General features: G+C 40.2%; 1 protein-coding gene across 6 annotated transcripts in view; it reads left to right on the plus strand.

Annotated features, from left to right (window-relative positions):
• Nucleotides 1-17006, plus strand: part of STARD13 (StAR related lipid transfer domain containing 13) — a 499960-nt gene that overhangs the window by 400124 nt on the left and 82830 nt on the right. The window contains exon 1 of one of the 6 annotated variants that reach the window (XM_033104427.1): nt 3086-3289. The exons of the other annotated variants lie outside the window; for them this stretch is intronic. The gene's annotated coding sequence lies outside the window, so the exon portion shown is untranslated. Of the gene's footprint in view, nt 1-3085; nt 3290-17006 lie in introns of those variants that run through there. 6 annotated transcript variants of the gene reach the window in all.

The following is a 17006-nucleotide window of genomic DNA, read 5'->3' on the forward strand; positions in this document are numbered from 1 at the left end:
TTTACTCTCTGCCGGCAGCTTGTCTTCTGCATATGTTCCTTACCCACTGGCTCTCTGATGCCAATCACCAACCCTCTACAAGAGCTTTCTTATAGCTGCATGTATATTGTAAACTTCTGCATCGTATTGCGTTCTATGACTGGTCCATAATTTATTTTTAAGTTCCCTATTGGTGGGCATTCATGTGGTTTGCAGTCTTTTGCTCCTACAAATAATATCAAAATAAAAATTCAAATATATTTGTACATCTGTCAGCAGATATCTCCAGGAACAATTCCTCTAGGTAGGATTTTCTCTGACTCATCTCCCTTGACTTTCATATCTATGCAAGTTGCCTCTAGCACCCTTCCTTTTGTCTTCTTTTTAATCTCGTCTCCAAGTTTGAGCCTTCATGACCTCTTGCTTAAATTATCGCAGTAACCTCCTAAGTGGGTCAATCTGCCTACCATCTCCTTTATAATCCTTCATAAACATGGTTTCTGGATCTCACTGCTCAGATCATATTATACTTGTACTCAAACACCTCCAAGGGTTCACGATTGCTGGTTGAACTTAGTATTAACTTCCCACCTCCCCTGGTGGCATTCAAGGCCATCCCACAGTAAGTCCCCCTCCCCCACTTGTCTCATCCATCCCCCATGGTTCCCCTCCATGTTCCCCATGTTTCAGCAGAACCAGATAGTTCACTATTTGCTAAGCTTTATGGCTTCTGTCTCTTTCTGTGCCTTAAAGCTCATTCATCACTCTAGGGGTGTCCTCTTTCAAGTGCCCTCCCTCTCATCCCTCCTGTGCAAATCTTCCCAAACTTTAATTCTACTACCCTATTCATGTTTTCTGGATTCACCTACTCCCACTCCCACTCCCCAATCTAGATGCGATCCTTCCCTCTTGAACCCCAAAGCCCTCTTTCTATCCCCCACTGTTCTCATCTCCTGTTTTGGATTGTAATCGTTTGTGCCACTGTAAGTCCACTTCTGGAGAGCTGGAAGCATGCAGCCTCCGAGGTGTCTGGTAGAACGCCTCACATATTATAAGAATAGAAAGATATTTCTTTGATTAGATCTTCACAGTTGGTAAATTCTCTTACCCCAAGTTGGTATAATCCTGCAGTTAGAGGGGAAGAGATCATGCACCTGAACCGTTATGGAAATAGATTAACTTTCCCACGTGCTTAGTCAAGAACACAGAAATGCCCTGGCAGTGGGGTGGCAGGCAGGTTGGGGGCAGGAGCCTCTGTCGGCTGCCTTTCCTTAGTCCAGGGTCCACAGCCCACATGGACAGGGTCCCGCTGGATTTGGAAAGCTTACTGCTTGCCAGCCACAGCACACAAAGACTTGCATCCCCCTGGAGAAAGAATTTATCCTAACAATCCCTGTACTTTCATTAAAGGGATGTTTACAAACATCCTGGCTCTTGACTCACACTCACTGTCAGCAGGATGACGTTCTCACGGGAGGAAGTGGGGAAATAGGGGTGAGTGTAGAGAAAGCTGGATCAGATCAGGGGTTCCCGAACAAAATCTCGTGTCTTTTCAGTGACCCAGAAAGCCTCTTTCCTTGCAAATCTCAATCTCGCATTTGAGGAGACAGGAAGGACACACAGGTAGTCTCGATCTTGAAGTATGTGATTTTTCATTTTGAAGCTCTGGCTCCTTACAATAATGCACAGTCCCTCCTGTAGAGTGAGTAACTCTTATCTAGCTCAGTGTCTCATTCATTCACTTATTGAACAAATGCCAGTTGTGTCTATCCCTTGAGGGGTTCACGGACTAATGGCAGCTGACAGCTCCAGGATTCTATTGTGAGAATGTGGAAGGACTAAAGTTTCAAACTTTGCTTCTCCACCCCCCTCTGACCTATGCTGACCGCGTATTCTCTCCTGGAAAGTTCAAATATTCAAAACCTGAGTTACGGTAATCCTCAGCACGCACTTTATACTCTGCACGTTATTCCCAGAATCCTTTTATCTTTAGCTTTCCTTATCACAGCCTGCGGTGTTTAGTTTGGTGCCATCCTTTGCCAGATTAAATATTTATATTTATTTCACATTCTCTCAGTTGTTGAAAAGAACAATACAAACGTTGACTAATAACAACAAAGTACTTTGTGATCCTAATCTAGTCTTGCAATCACCTGTGAGGTTGCCAGAGCTTATTCTGTGCCCTTTATATTCAAGGACATTGTCCAAGAAACAAAACTGAGACTTGAATCCAGGTCTTCTGGCTTTGGATCCTAGTTGTCTTCAAATCTTGAGCCTTATTTCAGTAACACGCAGGTCCACTATTGGCTCCAAATATGCAGTCTACCTACCTGATACGGTTTGATTACATTTTCTGGCCGTGCAGAAAACATAAGTCTAAAAATACTCCCTCTGTCCTCCTGATTCACAGAGCAGACTGGTGCCACACATTCACCTGTTGAACTCTGCTTGGTAGAGAAAGCTTCTCTCTTCTAGAACCTGAAATGCGTCTGTGTGTTCTCTCCATTCACCAAGTTCTTTGGTGGTTTAAATACCAGCAAATCCTGTTGGTTAGAAGGTGTGATGCCATCCGAATATGAATGATGACTTGTGTTTTAGGATGGAAAAGGACAAGCGCACCAGTTTTGTAATGTGCTAAGTTGGCGTTTACTCCTTTCCATATTCTCTGTGGAATCAGTTTTCATAATTTTAACATGTTAAAAATGAGTCGTGTGTGTGTGTGTGTGTGTGTGTGTGTGTGTGTGTGTGTGTGTGCATGCGCCTGTGTTTCAGTCCTGGGCATTTTCTTTTAAGTCTCATTAAGCATGGAAAAACCCAAGCCTGCTTTAAAGCTCTTCCTCCTGTCCTGTGAAGTTTCAGACTAACTTAAAATGGGATTTGTTACGTAACATACATGCTTGGCACTGGTGCGGGGGGAACCCTAGGAGAGGATAGCCCCTCCTGGTTTGTGACAGCCTGGCAGCTTTTCCCTCTAGTATGTGCCATAGCTGCAGAGCCAGATTTAAAACAGAGGATTTATAGCAAATCCAGCTGTGAGTTTTCATTTTCTCTCTCAGAGCCGGAGGCGGGGCCAAAACCAGCCTCCAACCAGGCAAACCATTGATCAGGCTAGAATGAGTGGAACAGTCTCACAGACAACAACTAAGCACAGAGGAAATATTAGCTGGCAGAGATAACGAAGAGGAAACACTCAGTGACAGATGTACCATCTGTCAGTTTCGGAGGAGCAATTTTCAAGAAAACAGAAAATGAAGAAGAGGGTGGTTTTGTTTCAAAGGTACAACACAGCCTAAGGACATTTTTAAACAAAGTAAGTTTGTATTCCATAGAAAAAGAGGTCCTGGTATAGTGGTGAGACAACAGTTACTTCCTATTTGCACTGTGAGTTTTGTTATTGATATATAAAGTTTCTTTGTGGTGTATTTGATATTTAGAAGTATAGTGTTTCAACAAGAACTGGATTTAAAACTTAAAATAGTGCCTCTCATTTTGATTATTCACTTTAAAAACATTTGACAGTTATAGTAAGATTATTTTACTTTAATTTAACTTCAGAATTTTTAAAATCTCAATTAGACAATAGATATTGATATAGGACTTTCTGTTTTTGAAGTATGGATAAAATTATTTGTATCTTTCCTCAAAGGTAATTTAGTGAGCAAGTGTCCATCTCTCAGATATAAGAGGCTGGCAGGAAATGCTATGTGTTGGATGCTTAATTACATGCAACTGGTTACGTTAATAGCCATGATGTACACTTCTGCGTGCCTTCAAAATAATGTTATTGTGTTGACATAGTTTTTAAAGGAAGTTGCTTCTGGAACTTCTTTTAGTTTGTTTTTCTAAAAAACCCTTTTACCCTTTTCCAGAACATCAGCTACCATCTAAAACGATCCTGTTATTTATGTTTAATACATTTTCAAACATATTAGTTTTAAAACAAAGTTGGACTTGCGCTGTTTGTTGTTGTATGTTGCATTCTAAGTAGTTTGCATTTGATATCGTATGTTGTATGTTTATTAAGCTGGGACTAATTCCAAAGAGATCTAAAGCAGTGATTTGGAAAGCTAAGCTTATATGAGCAATAGCAAAAAGTTTTGAGGGGGAATCACAGGAGCTCCTTTATTACAAAAAGGCAATATTCTTACAATTTACTCAGGCAAAAAGGGGCTCATTTTGCATTGGTGTTAGCAGGCTGTGTAGTCCAAACCAGAAGTGGAAGCACTGGCTGTAAATCCGCAAAAGCAGAAACCATTCAGTGTTGTGGCCCAATATGGATGTCAGAACTTTGTAGCGTGTGTGGGAAAATGGCCATCGTCCAAGGTCTGGAATCATTTATCTTCTGGTAGAGTCTAGAAGACAACTGTTGCATGCATTTTACAGAAATCCTTGCTGATTGATTTCATTTACATAGAGCAAACGTAGTGACTGATGGTGGGGACGACTGCAAGCGGGGGAGATGTATTGATCGATTTCTGCTTTTCCTGACATCCTGGTCTCATTAGTGTTCTTGGCACTGTTGACTGAGATTGTGCTGTTACTGACAGCCATATGGTTTGTACAGGGCCCTTTCCACACATTTCATAGTGAATGCCACATTTGTGTCTTCTCTTATTGGGGGAGTCAGAAGCTGAAAGTTGAACGTTTTGTCTTACTGTCTTTTCAGAAGCTTACCCTGTTTCCTACAGTCTAGATTTGAAGAATGGAGGGGAGTATCGGTAGACAGAAGTCTCTGTGGACTTAGAGCAACTTATGCAAGTCAATAGGGATGTGTGTGGGATGTTCTTTGTGAAATTCTGGACTAGTGTCTGTCTGTGAGGGTGTCAGATATGCCAGCCAGTAAATTCTGCGTGAGCTAATCTCACATGTGCTGACATATGCTGACGTGACCGGGTAGCATCCAGGCCTTTCTTTCTAATGTGTGAAGGAATACTTGCCAATTTCTCACTGTACCCACATCAGACCTCATGAAGACATTCTGAATTTATTACAAGGACCAAGATAACAGGCGTCTTAGATTTCAGCCACTATCCTTATGTTGCCTAACTCGGTAACCTCGAGGAAGATAACTAACATTTTAGTAAATGTTTCACTGCTTTAACAATATAACGAATAATTCTAGCCATCTCTTTGTCTCCTAGGACAATTTCAAATGTCAATAAAATATTTATGTCGTATGCTGTTAGCTTTTAGTGTATTTATGTTATTTATGAAGGTGCCCCCATTTCCTTGGACAAAAATGTACTGCACTGAAATACCTGAAAAACTCTTGGTCACTACAAACAAAATTCTCTAATCTTATATAGTGGTACTTTTGTTGGCAGTAGCCTACTCTTGAAGCTTCTTGCACCAATCGTTTTTCTCTATGTAGAATTATCCTTTGATTTGTGCATCACAGTTTTCGGCATTGAGAAGTATTAGTCATTTCCTCGATCAGGTTGAAGTTTTACAAATTGAGTTAAAATTAGTACAATACTGCTTTGGTTTAGTACAGTCAAATATATATATAATATGTATTATTATATGCATATAATATATATAACATATATTACTATATGTTATATATATTATATGTATATAATATTATATATTATATATATAATGTTATATATATATATTATAATATTATATATATAATGTTATATTATGTATATGTAAAATTATATATAATGTTATATATATTATATGTATATAATATATATTATATATGCTATATATATTATAAAATATCTATAATATGTATATTATATAAAATATATACATACACACACACATAGATATGTGTGTTTAATTCCTGACATAAGAAAAATGTGTGACAGTGCAAATTAAGGTACTTAATATTTCTTACATTTTATATATACATACATACATACCATATTGAAATCAATATATGCGTATATATGCTTATCTACATATACGGTGTATATACATAAAATCTTGACAAAATATTCTTATAACAGCAACAATGTATAGAATATTAAAAGCAAAAATATAAGGGCCAGTAGTGTGTTTTCATTTTAAACCATTTTCATTTTAAGTATAGTGCAAAGGACATCAGAAGTCAGAAGTCAGCCCTGCCAATCTCAGCTGCCATTACCACCATGCTCCCAACAAAACCATCCCCGTGGGCACCATTCACTGAATTGTGAAGCATGGCAGCCCTGCGAGCTACTTCACTCAACCGTGTCACCTTGGGCAAGTCACTTCCCCCTACTGACTCGTAGTTCCTCTGCTGCAATCTGGGAATAAGATTTCATACTTTACCATGTTAGATCCTTGCAGACGTCAAATGACATGATAATATATACATGAAAAATGCTTTAAAAACTTTAAAGTCACTCTTTCTGGGAATATTCCTTTCTTCCCTTTCTTAACAAATCCTCCCCATTGCTCAAAGGCTTCTCTTAACCATTTTTTGATCTTCTCAAAGGTGTGTTTTCTCCTTCTTTTGACTCCCTAGAGCCTTTCTTGGAAAGAACTAACCAGCTTGCCAGTCATGTTCTCCCCACCAGTTTGACCCTAATTCCCCATGTGCTTGCACTCCTCCATGCTCCACTCATTTCATTCCCTGGGCACTACTGAATACTCTCTGCACTACTTTTTATAATTCCCTTTGGCCTTGAAAGCTACCTGAAGTGTGACTAGTCAGCGAAGGCTTGCCAATACTCTTCCTGCTCGCAGTAAGGAGCTTCTTCCTCCATTGTTTCCTCAGTGTTAAACTTCTAATGAAGTTCTTATCATGTTCTACTTTCTCTGTTTACATATCTGCCTCCCTTCGTGGGTTCCTTGGAGACCGGGAAGGCGCCATGTTTCTTTGGTTCCCTGGTGCCTACCATAACTGGCTTGTGTTTAAGTACTATTTGTTGAATGAATGAACAAGTCATTACCTTTCTATACCATTCTAAAAATTTTCTTTTGTTTGTGATTTGCTATAATCATATACATTTGGGGACAGAATCCAGGTCCTCGTTTCTATGTCTGAAATAATTTGACTATCATCATATAATAGCCTATACACCATCGTAGGCTGGGAAAGCCCTATATATAATCTCCAATAGATAGACAACCTTCTAATCCTATCAGAGTCCTACTAATTACACTGAGTTAACTAAAAATTAAAACTGTCAATCAACTATCTCTATTTGGAGGTAGCCTTGATATATCTGTGGCTAGATATGTTTTTCAAAAGAAAATCTAATCATCTTTTTGAAAGGCAGTTTGGCAGTATTTTTCAAGCCCCTCTGTCTAGTAATTCTCCTTCTAGGAAATTAGCCTAAGGAAGTGGTTAAAAAAATGTAGACAAAGCTTCCTGAACAAAGATATTTAACATGATATTAGTCATAAATAATATGAAAAATGTCAAATAAGTTGAATGACCAGCATTATTTTAATAATCAGAATAAAGTTCTCAATAATACAAAGGTCAAATGATCAATTATATACCATTGTATTGACCTAAGGGCTGCCTTTTTTTTTTTTTTTTAGATATTTTACATGGAACCAAGGATCTACTTGGAGTAATCCAGTTTAGCAACTTTTAACCAGGCTTCTAATTTTACTACTCTCCCCATTTTTAATTTAGAAAATGTTGAAAATAAGATAAACTTTGAGACCAAAGTTTGAAAACTCATTGGAGGAGTAATAATCTTAGCATTAGGAGGGGCCTAAAGGCCTGTCCTACCTATTTCATTAAAAAGCAGACTGTCACTAAAAGATAGAAATCTAACTGGCCTGACTTTTGTCTTGAACTGAGGTTAAAAACAGTTAAAAAGGGAAAACTTGAGTCTGCTTGTTAAATGACTATGAAGAAAACTATGTAAATTGCAGAGGCTTTTTATAATCCCTTATTTAATCTCCTTTTACATGGAATCACTGACAAGAGGCAAAGCCATTCTATCATAACAGTTTCTGCAAGTTATATCAGGATAAACCACAGGAATACTAGAAATAATCCACCAGGTCAGGGTTGTGTAGTCAGTTGAACACTGAGCCGAGTTAGAAGCTCCACTCTCTTTTGCCACCTCGCCGATACATGGGTTGGGGTCTTGCTGATGGAGATACACTATCCACCACCTACCTCTTTGTTCAAGAGGGGAGGTTTTCTTTTTTTCAGTTCTTGAAAAAATACTTGACATGCATCCCTAGTCCGTGCCACTCCCTGAAGCGCTCAGTAAAAAGGCCAGGGTGCAGAAGTACTGGGCAGGCACATTTCCTCAGCAGGCCTGTCCTTGTCTTAAAAGGGCAGACAAGCATGTGCCTTCTTTAAAGACATTTCTAAGCAGTCCTGTTTGGCATGTTGCAGAAAAAGTGATGACAAGTCCCCTGCTTCAAAGAGTTCACTGTTTATATGGTGAAGGAATGCCAACTTCACAAATGAACACAAACTCAGTAATAAATAGACAAATAAATCCCCGAATGGGCTGCACCCCAGGCACCCTGCAATGTGTATGCGTCAGGCTGGGCTGGAGGGAGCAGGGGAAAGCGGCCCCATGAGGGTGTATGCTGCAGGAACCTAAGTCTTCAGAATCGGGAAAGGCCCCTGACCTGGCCCCGTTGCCAGTGAAGCTGAGGGCGCCTGAGGAGAAATGCCTCCACCAGGCTTCACAGGAGCTCACTCCTTGCCAGTGTCTTCCACGGACAGAAATGGGCATAAGGATGAAGGTGGTCAGTTACGTGGCATGAGCTGGGCCCAGCTGGTTACCTGACTCAGAAGGGAATGAGAGAGCAAGCTGCCGGCAGGAGCACCCTGAGTGCTCCTGCTCAGGTAGCCCTGACAGGATGGCAAAGGAGGGCACGAATACTGTCAGCAACCGGGGGCGAGGAGTTTGCGGGGGCCGGGGGGTGCTGGTCCCCTTCAACCTCTGCAGAGGGGCCTTGCCGGAGACTGGTTCACCCTGCAGTCAGGAAAGGGGACGAGGTCCCTGCCTGAATCCGTGGCTCATGGGTCTAGAATTTAAACTCACTCTATTGCCTCAGCGAAGATTATGCTATAAAAGCTTTTGGAATTATTGGTTCTCTACTCCCCACAAGAAAACAATGATTTAGAACAATCTCCTGAGAACGACTGTTCTTTCCACACGTGCTTATTATCCTGCATACTGAGCCGTTTGTGCTGGGCCTGACCAATGGCTAGCTGTGCACACTCCGGGGACCGGCCTGGGAAGGAGAAACCAGCACACACATGAGATACAATTTCTTGAATTAACCATAAATTACTTCATGAAAAGAACCTTTATGTAACACAGAGGCATCTTGACTGGTGTTCTTTGGGCCTTGCAAGTACTTGACTAAAACCACAAAATGGTTAAACAACAATTGTGAGCCTCACATTAAATAAAAGCAGTTTATTTTTAGCTGAGGATCAAACTCCAAATTAAGTGACGTCTCTGTGCCAGGCATTCCAGCAGAGAGAAATAAGATATCCATATCTTTAGAGTTATTATTAAAGTCTCCGACTTCATGTTGCTCAAGCTACCATTTTATTTTTTCTTTTCAGTCTCACTGACATTCCCTTCGTTGGTGTTGGACTATTACGTGTACAAAGGATCTAAATGCATTCTTGCTACAATTCTCTGGTCTCAAAATCCACAGCTAGTGACATTGTGCGTTTCATTGTGACAAGCATTTATTGATTGTCTGTTAGGTACAAGGAACAGTGAAAAGGAGACAGACATAAAATGCCTTTTCAAGGATGTTATAGTCCCATCTTGGGAGCAGATATGAACATAACTCAAGGGAGAGTGAGTTTTATATTAATCAGAGGTATAAGGGGGTGTGCTGTGGAGGACATGTTCAAATTGGAAGAATGGGAAAGCTTCGCGGGCGGTACGACATTTGAGCTTGGCCAGGAAGCATCCGTAGAGTTCAGTAGAGGGCAAGGTAGGGAACAGATATTCAAAATGATATATGTCAGAAAACACAAAGACTTTCATGTGCTGAGTGTGTTCACGATAAATGCATGGTCCCCCCAGCCTGACTAGACCTTAGAATGTACAAGGTGCGATCATAAAATACGGTGAATGTTTAAATTAAAAAAAAATTACTTCAGTGAAAGACACATTGTCATTAATCTCCCACAAAATACTCCCCTTCGCTTCGAATGTACTTTTCCCATTGTTCTTGCCACTTTCTGAAGCAGTTATGGAAGTCCTCTTTCCTGAGTGTCTTTGGTTGCTGTCATAGCAACTAAAACGTGTCGATTCAAAACGTTTACCTTTCATGGCATTTTGACTTTGAGGAAGAGCCAGAAGTCACACGGTGCCAGGTCTGGGGAATAAGGTGGATGAGGACACACACTAATGTTTTTATTTGCTGGAAACTGCCATATACCAGAAGCAACGTGTGACACGGAGTGTTGTCATGATGGAGGATGAAATAAAGATACTCACGAAAGAGGACTTCCAGAACTGCTTCAGAAAGTGGCAAGAACGATGGGCTAACTGTGTTCAAAGCGAGGGGTGTATTTTGAGGGAGATTAATGGCCATGTGTCTTTTACTGTCATAATTTTTTTTTTTAATTTAAAACATTCACTGTATTTTCTGATCACACCTTGTATAGAGAGATAGCTGCATTGCAGAATGGGGCTGGAAAGGGAGACTGGGATCAAATTTCTGAAAACTTTTAGCTGTTATTTCCTAAATTATGTAGAGCTATTAACAACTTATGAGGAGAGTAGGAATTTTTTAACTTGTGATTTAGGATGAACGTTTTGATAGAAGGGCAGATTGAAGAGGCAGCAATGATCCCATGCATAGGTCCACTGCAGTAATCCATCCACCCTCCTACCCCTCCGTTCACTGAACAGATATTAAGAGGGTACCTACTATGCACCAGGCCCCATTTTAGGCTTTAGAGATACATCTGTAAGCAAAACAAGAAGGTGAAGTTTTCAACCCTCACAGCAATTAAGTTCTAGTGGGGAAGACAGACAAATAGCAACAAAAACAAATAAATGATGTTCATTTCAGTGGTAATAGAGAAAGAGAATAAATCAAACCAGGAAGTGTAGAATGAACGTAAGTGAGAGGATTTATATTTTGTGAAACGGTGGCCAAGGAAGGCCTTTTGGAGGAGTGGCTTGAGTGAAGACGTGAAGGTGGATGTTTGAGACAAGCGTGTGTTAGAGGAACAGAGGAGAGACCTCGGGTACTGAGTGAGTCACTCAGGAGCTGACTGTGTAGTTGAGGCAGTGTTGAGCAGAAGAAGGGGAAAAAGCAGCTGTTTTAACGAAAGTGTCCCTCCATGACTGATGGGTTTGGTTAAGAAGGAGTAAGTCAAAGACGACTTGAGAGTGCTTACACTGAATGACTTAGGTTTGGTGTTAAGACGGCTTTTATAGGATGGTCTCCATCTCATCAAAGGAAGAGCTGACGTCAGCGAAGAGTGAGTAAGGAGCATGGGGACTGGAAATCAGTGGCACAGTGTTTGACAGCTGTTGGCAGGACGGGCAAAAAGACGTTTGTGGATGTGAATATAAGGATTGATGACCGGTGTGTTCAGCTTAACTGTGGCTTGTTTATCTGTTGGGCAAACACGTGTTAGCACTTACTGTGTGAGTAGAGCTGTGCTAAGGGTTGACCCTACAGTGGTGGAAGATGCTCACGGATAGGAAAGAGAATATTTATGAATGTATTAAATGTATTCTTTTATCAGATTAGAGAGAATGAGGTAGCATAAATATTTGACTTCTCACAAAAAACCTCTTGAGGTATAAACAGATTTCATTGGGCTGATTCTTAAGAGCTGATATTTTGGAAAACCTTTCTCTCCCCATTTCTACAGAGTGGGCTCAATCAGAACCAAATAGCTGAATGTACACTCCTCTCAGTAACAAGCTTTTAAGCAGGACTTCCAATGTATCTGTCTGTATTTTGTCAGTTACATACATGTTCCACTATCATTAACTATCTCAAGTCATAAAGGCCAAAGGTCATCAACAATTACATACATCCCTATATCAAATAATCTTCCAGACCATTTTCAGTTATTCCAGCTGACTTCCTGTCTGGTCTAAATATATTTTCCTTGATCTTACCTTGTAGAGGTGACAGTTACAGTGCCAGGACTAGAGGTAGGGGACTTTCGGCTGTGTCACTTTCTTGTTGGCTCCTCGTGCTAGTAATTCATATTATCCTCTCTTCGTGGTTTCGCTGCGGGAATCTTAGTAAGTCGCTTCTCCATTTGGTGTGGGTAGTTTGGTTAACAGTAAGCAATGTCATGGACATATCCTCTCAGTCAGGTCCGTGCAGACCGTCGTACATCACCTGTGTATGTGACTCCACGCAGCCCTCTGTGCTGTGCCCTCCTCCCTCAGAAACCACCACCAGGCATGCAGCTTGTGTGAGGGCACCTTGTGGCAAATCCTGATAGTGAATACTGCACAGCAATTTACTTCTTAAAAATCTAAAATGTACTTAAAATACTGTAAATGAGCACAAATGAAAATTTCCGTTAGGTTGGTGCAAAAGTAATTGCGATTTTGCAATTATTTTTAACCTTTTAAACCGCAATTACTTTTGCACCAACCTAATAACATATTCCTTGCTGCCCTATTTTGGAGACCATTGTCCTTGTGTCTTGTAACTATCCATTGCCTCCCTCCTTTAGCTGATGCTAAAAGCTATTAATTATTACATGCTTCTCATCTGCTAACCACAGCCCAGGTATCATCCCAATTCATCCTCACAGCTACCCTTTGAGGCAGAATCATTAACTCCATTTTACAGATGACAAGACTGAGGCTCAGAAAGATTCACTCACTTGTCCAAGGTAGCATTGCTTGTAAGAAATAGACAGACTTGAAACATAAGATCTTTCCAATCTAAATTACTGCCTGCCTTCTCTCAGAATCTGGAGTAATTTCCATTCTTGTGTCTAAAAGAACTTTGTCCTAAAAATTCATGAATTTTGAGTTCTCAAGACATTCTTTCTGATTTCCCACCTTAAATTGTAGCACCACCGCGCCTGGTTTGTATCCAGGCCACAAATCTGGTTGCTATGGCACCCCTCATGTTAGGAAAACATTTGTCAGCTCCAGGTGGCTGGAACACCAGACAGGCTTACTGACAGTACGGTGAATACAAACAATGATTTAGCGAGCGATGGGGTAGTATGCAGAGAGAAAACACAGTCTCCAGGGACTTGATGAAGGAAGCCAGGGATTCACACATGGTGTTTCTACTGCTGCAAAACTTCCCCTTTAGTCAGCCATGTTGCGGGGACAGTGGCTACGTGTACAAAGAGGCAGTAGGAGGCAACTGAAATAGCATTCCTTCCTGTGTGGGGGCACCTGGCATTGCACTGAATGAACGTGCTCACCCGGTAAAATGAAGTCGCTATACCAAAGTGGGGGCGGGATTAGGCATGTTAACTGTTGGTCAGTGATTTAAATCATCTCCTTAGTCAGAATTTATTCTCCTTGAACATGATTACATCCAGATAGCGTTCTCTTCCAGTAAGAAGGGAAGAACAAAGGAAAATAAATAAAACACAGTTTACTTGAATCTCATAAATGTTCTTGCATAAGAAGTGAAGAAGCATGGGAAAATATGAGTATTTTTATAAAAACAAGCTTTTCCTTGAAGTCATTACACGATTGCAGTTCATACAACATACTGGTATGTGTGTATGTTTATACAAGAGCGGGCGGTATCACCAAAAAAATATGAATCAAAGTCTTTATGGTAGCGATGGTCATTTTTTGAAATGACTCACATCATATATAGTTTCCTTTTTATAAAGCAATTTATCATTCATTGCTCATTTTTTAAAACTCTGTTTTCACTTTCTCCAAAGAAGCCCAGACCTGGGAGTTGAGAACTAACTTTCTTTCCATCTTAATTCTTTATTCTTTGAATTTGTCCTATATTCTGCCCCAAACTAACAAAGCATTATGGACTTGAAAAGTTTTCTATTAGCAAACATACAAATTATTTGAGGTTTCTATTAAAGCAATTTTGGTATGTGCTAAATACTTTGAAATGTAATATCTAAATATAAATGGACTTTCCTACCTGAAACAAATGCTGGTTAACCTATTTAATGTATCTGACCATAAAAGTATCTACATTTACAAGATACACAAGTCAGGGTTTTGTTTTGTTTTTTGAGATTCAGTCAAAACATTTTCTAAGGGGAAAAAGTCTCTTTCGTAAAGTGGATCTCATAGCAGAATATTTCCAAAATGAAATATTAACCAGCCCTCTATATTTAAATTAAGCCCTCCATAACTCAATTATTCACTTACAAAAATTCATTGAGCACGCAATGTTAAGGCAACAGCTGTTTTTAAAAGTGAAATGTATTTATGGTTCAAAAGTCATCAGATTTTTATTTATTTATTTATCCAGTTATTAGGCATGGGCTGTGCTCATTGCTCCATTCCTGTGGCTTTTCTGCTGAGTTGAGTCTGGTGACCGGAAGTCCAAATTGAGGCAAGAAGAGCCTGGAAGAGTGTGTTTCTATGCTCTTGCTCCTACCTAGGAAAAACTCTTTTTTCCCCCTGTATAAATGAAACTAAGCTCTAGCAATCCTTGAGGTCTCTGGGATAATACTGGACTAGTAGAAAAACACAACAGGAAAACCTTGGTTGAAAGGCATCCTTTTTTTTATTTTTTGCTTCGGCTCTGAGAGGGGGAAAAAAGTATAATCCAATTACACTTAGTTATCAGCGCCATTTGAAATTCTGACTGGCTTGATAATCACCATGGAGCCGCAGAGTCCTTAGCTGGTAGACAGCTAAATTTAATTAATAGTGCACATAGCTGGATAAACCTCCTCATTTATTTTACAGGTCTCTGTGCTTTCTGTCCCCTGGGAGCCCTCCACATTAGGGTCCTTTTTTGGTTTCCTTGTTTTCCGGATGTGAGCTCTGTGCCGCAGAGCACAGAGCACTGCCACAGGCTGGTGTCCTGGGAAGTGGAAGGTTTCAGGCTCAGAAAGGTCTGGGTTCGAATCCTGACCCTGTCACCAGTTGTGTGCACACTTTTCTATTGCTCATTTCCGAAATTGCAATAACAGCTTCTAGCTCAGAGAGTCAAAAAAATGTGGGGTCACATGAAAAGCTCTGGTGCCATGCTCGTCTGTGTATGTCCTGTCACCACATTTCTGGTAATGCTGCCTCATCGTTACTGCTCCTCCCCTCTTCCAAAGCTCCCAGCACCTTCACTCTGACCCGCACCCTGGTTCTTCCGCATAGAATGACTCCACAAGGAGTCAAGACCTTTGGAAAATTATGGCTTGATGATTCAACTTTTTCCCCTTCTTCCTAACACTAACTACCCTCATTTTCGTCAGTTTAAGCACTGCCATTTAGGTGACCTCTGTTTCAACTCCTCACGTTATTTGGTGCAATGGTAATATATATGTTTCCATACTAATATATATGTTTCCATACATAAAAGGGAAAATTATGTGAGTAATTCTTTTTTCTTTTCCTTTGATTGCATTTTTATTTATAATTTATACCTGTTAAACAAAAATTTTAACTCCCATGGCTGAAAGTCTTTTTAAAAGAAAGGGTTTATTGGGCCCAAAAGGACCAGGTCCTGGGGCATGCAATCTAAGCTACCAGCAGCAGGGCTAGGTGGCAAAGGCAACGTGTCCACTGTCCTGCAGTTGATGGACGCTTTTATACGTCATGTTCGGGGAAGAAAGACGTAAGTTGTTTTGAAAGAATATACACTGGCTACAGATGGGGAGCGTGGGGTGAGGTGCAGCTGGGCCAGTTCTATAATAGGTGCAAAGTCGTAAGGAAGAAGTATTTACTACTTTTGATTGGTTACAGGCAACGGTCCTGAAAGTTCATTCATGTGCAGAATGTGGTGGCCCATCTAATGGTCGCTAGTGGACGCCTGGATGTTGACTGAAAGCTCCAACATCCATTAAAAAACGGCAGCAGTCTTTTGTCAGCTGGCCCCCAGCTATTAACAGGCTAACTGCTCTCGCTCTTATTCTTCAGCCCTCTGTGATTTAATTTAGAACATCTCAGAATTTTATTCTTGTTGTACCCTACCTTCTTCCAAAAGGATTTGGAAGAGCTTTGCTGTTTTTATCTAGTTATTCCCGTGTCGTTATGAATGAGGGTTAGAATTGGAACTGAGCCCTTGGTTTTACTGGTAGCATTCCCTGTTGTATGAGCTTGGTGCCTTATTTAACCTCTCTGAGCCTTACTTTCTTCCTGCATAAGATGGTGGTAATGATATCTTTTTAGAGGTTGTTGTGAGGATTAAATGAACCATTGTATGTAAAAGCATAAAGCATTTAGCATCATGCCTGGAACATGATATCAGCAATAATAATGCAGATACCTGCTAGCAGAACACTTGAATGGCATAAGAGAGAATGAAAGCGAGAACCGAATGCATTTTGTGAGCCATATGAACATTCCTCATTCAATTTACATCGAGGAGAACATTCATGAATATACATTTTTAAAAATACAGTATTCTAGTGATAATATTTATTTCAAATCCCAATAACAAGAGTCATGATTATTATTAACCAATTAAGGAATAATGAAAGCAAAGTTACCAATATACTGTTTTAGCCTCTACGTAGCTTATTCCCTGTTTAGTAAATAGTCTAATTATATTTTTATTTGTTTATCTCCGGTCAAACTACAATGTGTTAAAGCCTTCACATGCTCTAGAATTTTTTTTTACCTTCTCAACAGTATCTATTTAGTTATTTCCAACAAGTTTTACCCTGCCGTTCTGTACCTGACACAGTGTTAGGTGCTGTGGGAACTGCTTCGAAGAGACTCCAGTTCACAGATTGCTCTAACTTGATTCCAGGGAAAGCAGCCCAAGGCCATGTGTGATCGGAGCCAGATTGCCTGGCCAGTTTGCAGGCTGAGTGTAGTGTGAGGTCATTTACCCAGACATTTTAATAACTGTCTTACAATAACTGACTGCCTTAAAAAAATGCACTTTTATTCATCTCCCTATAGTCAGAATCCAGTGTGTCTTCTCATGTTTATTAGAACTGGATTACGAAACAGAGAGAGATCAGAAACATTATATTTAAG

This window comes from Rhinolophus ferrumequinum, chromosome 4 (genome assembly GCF_004115265.2).
Source record: "Rhinolophus ferrumequinum isolate MPI-CBG mRhiFer1 chromosome 4, mRhiFer1_v1.p, whole genome shotgun sequence".
Lineage (NCBI taxonomy): Eukaryota > Metazoa > Chordata > Mammalia > Chiroptera > Rhinolophidae > Rhinolophus > Rhinolophus ferrumequinum.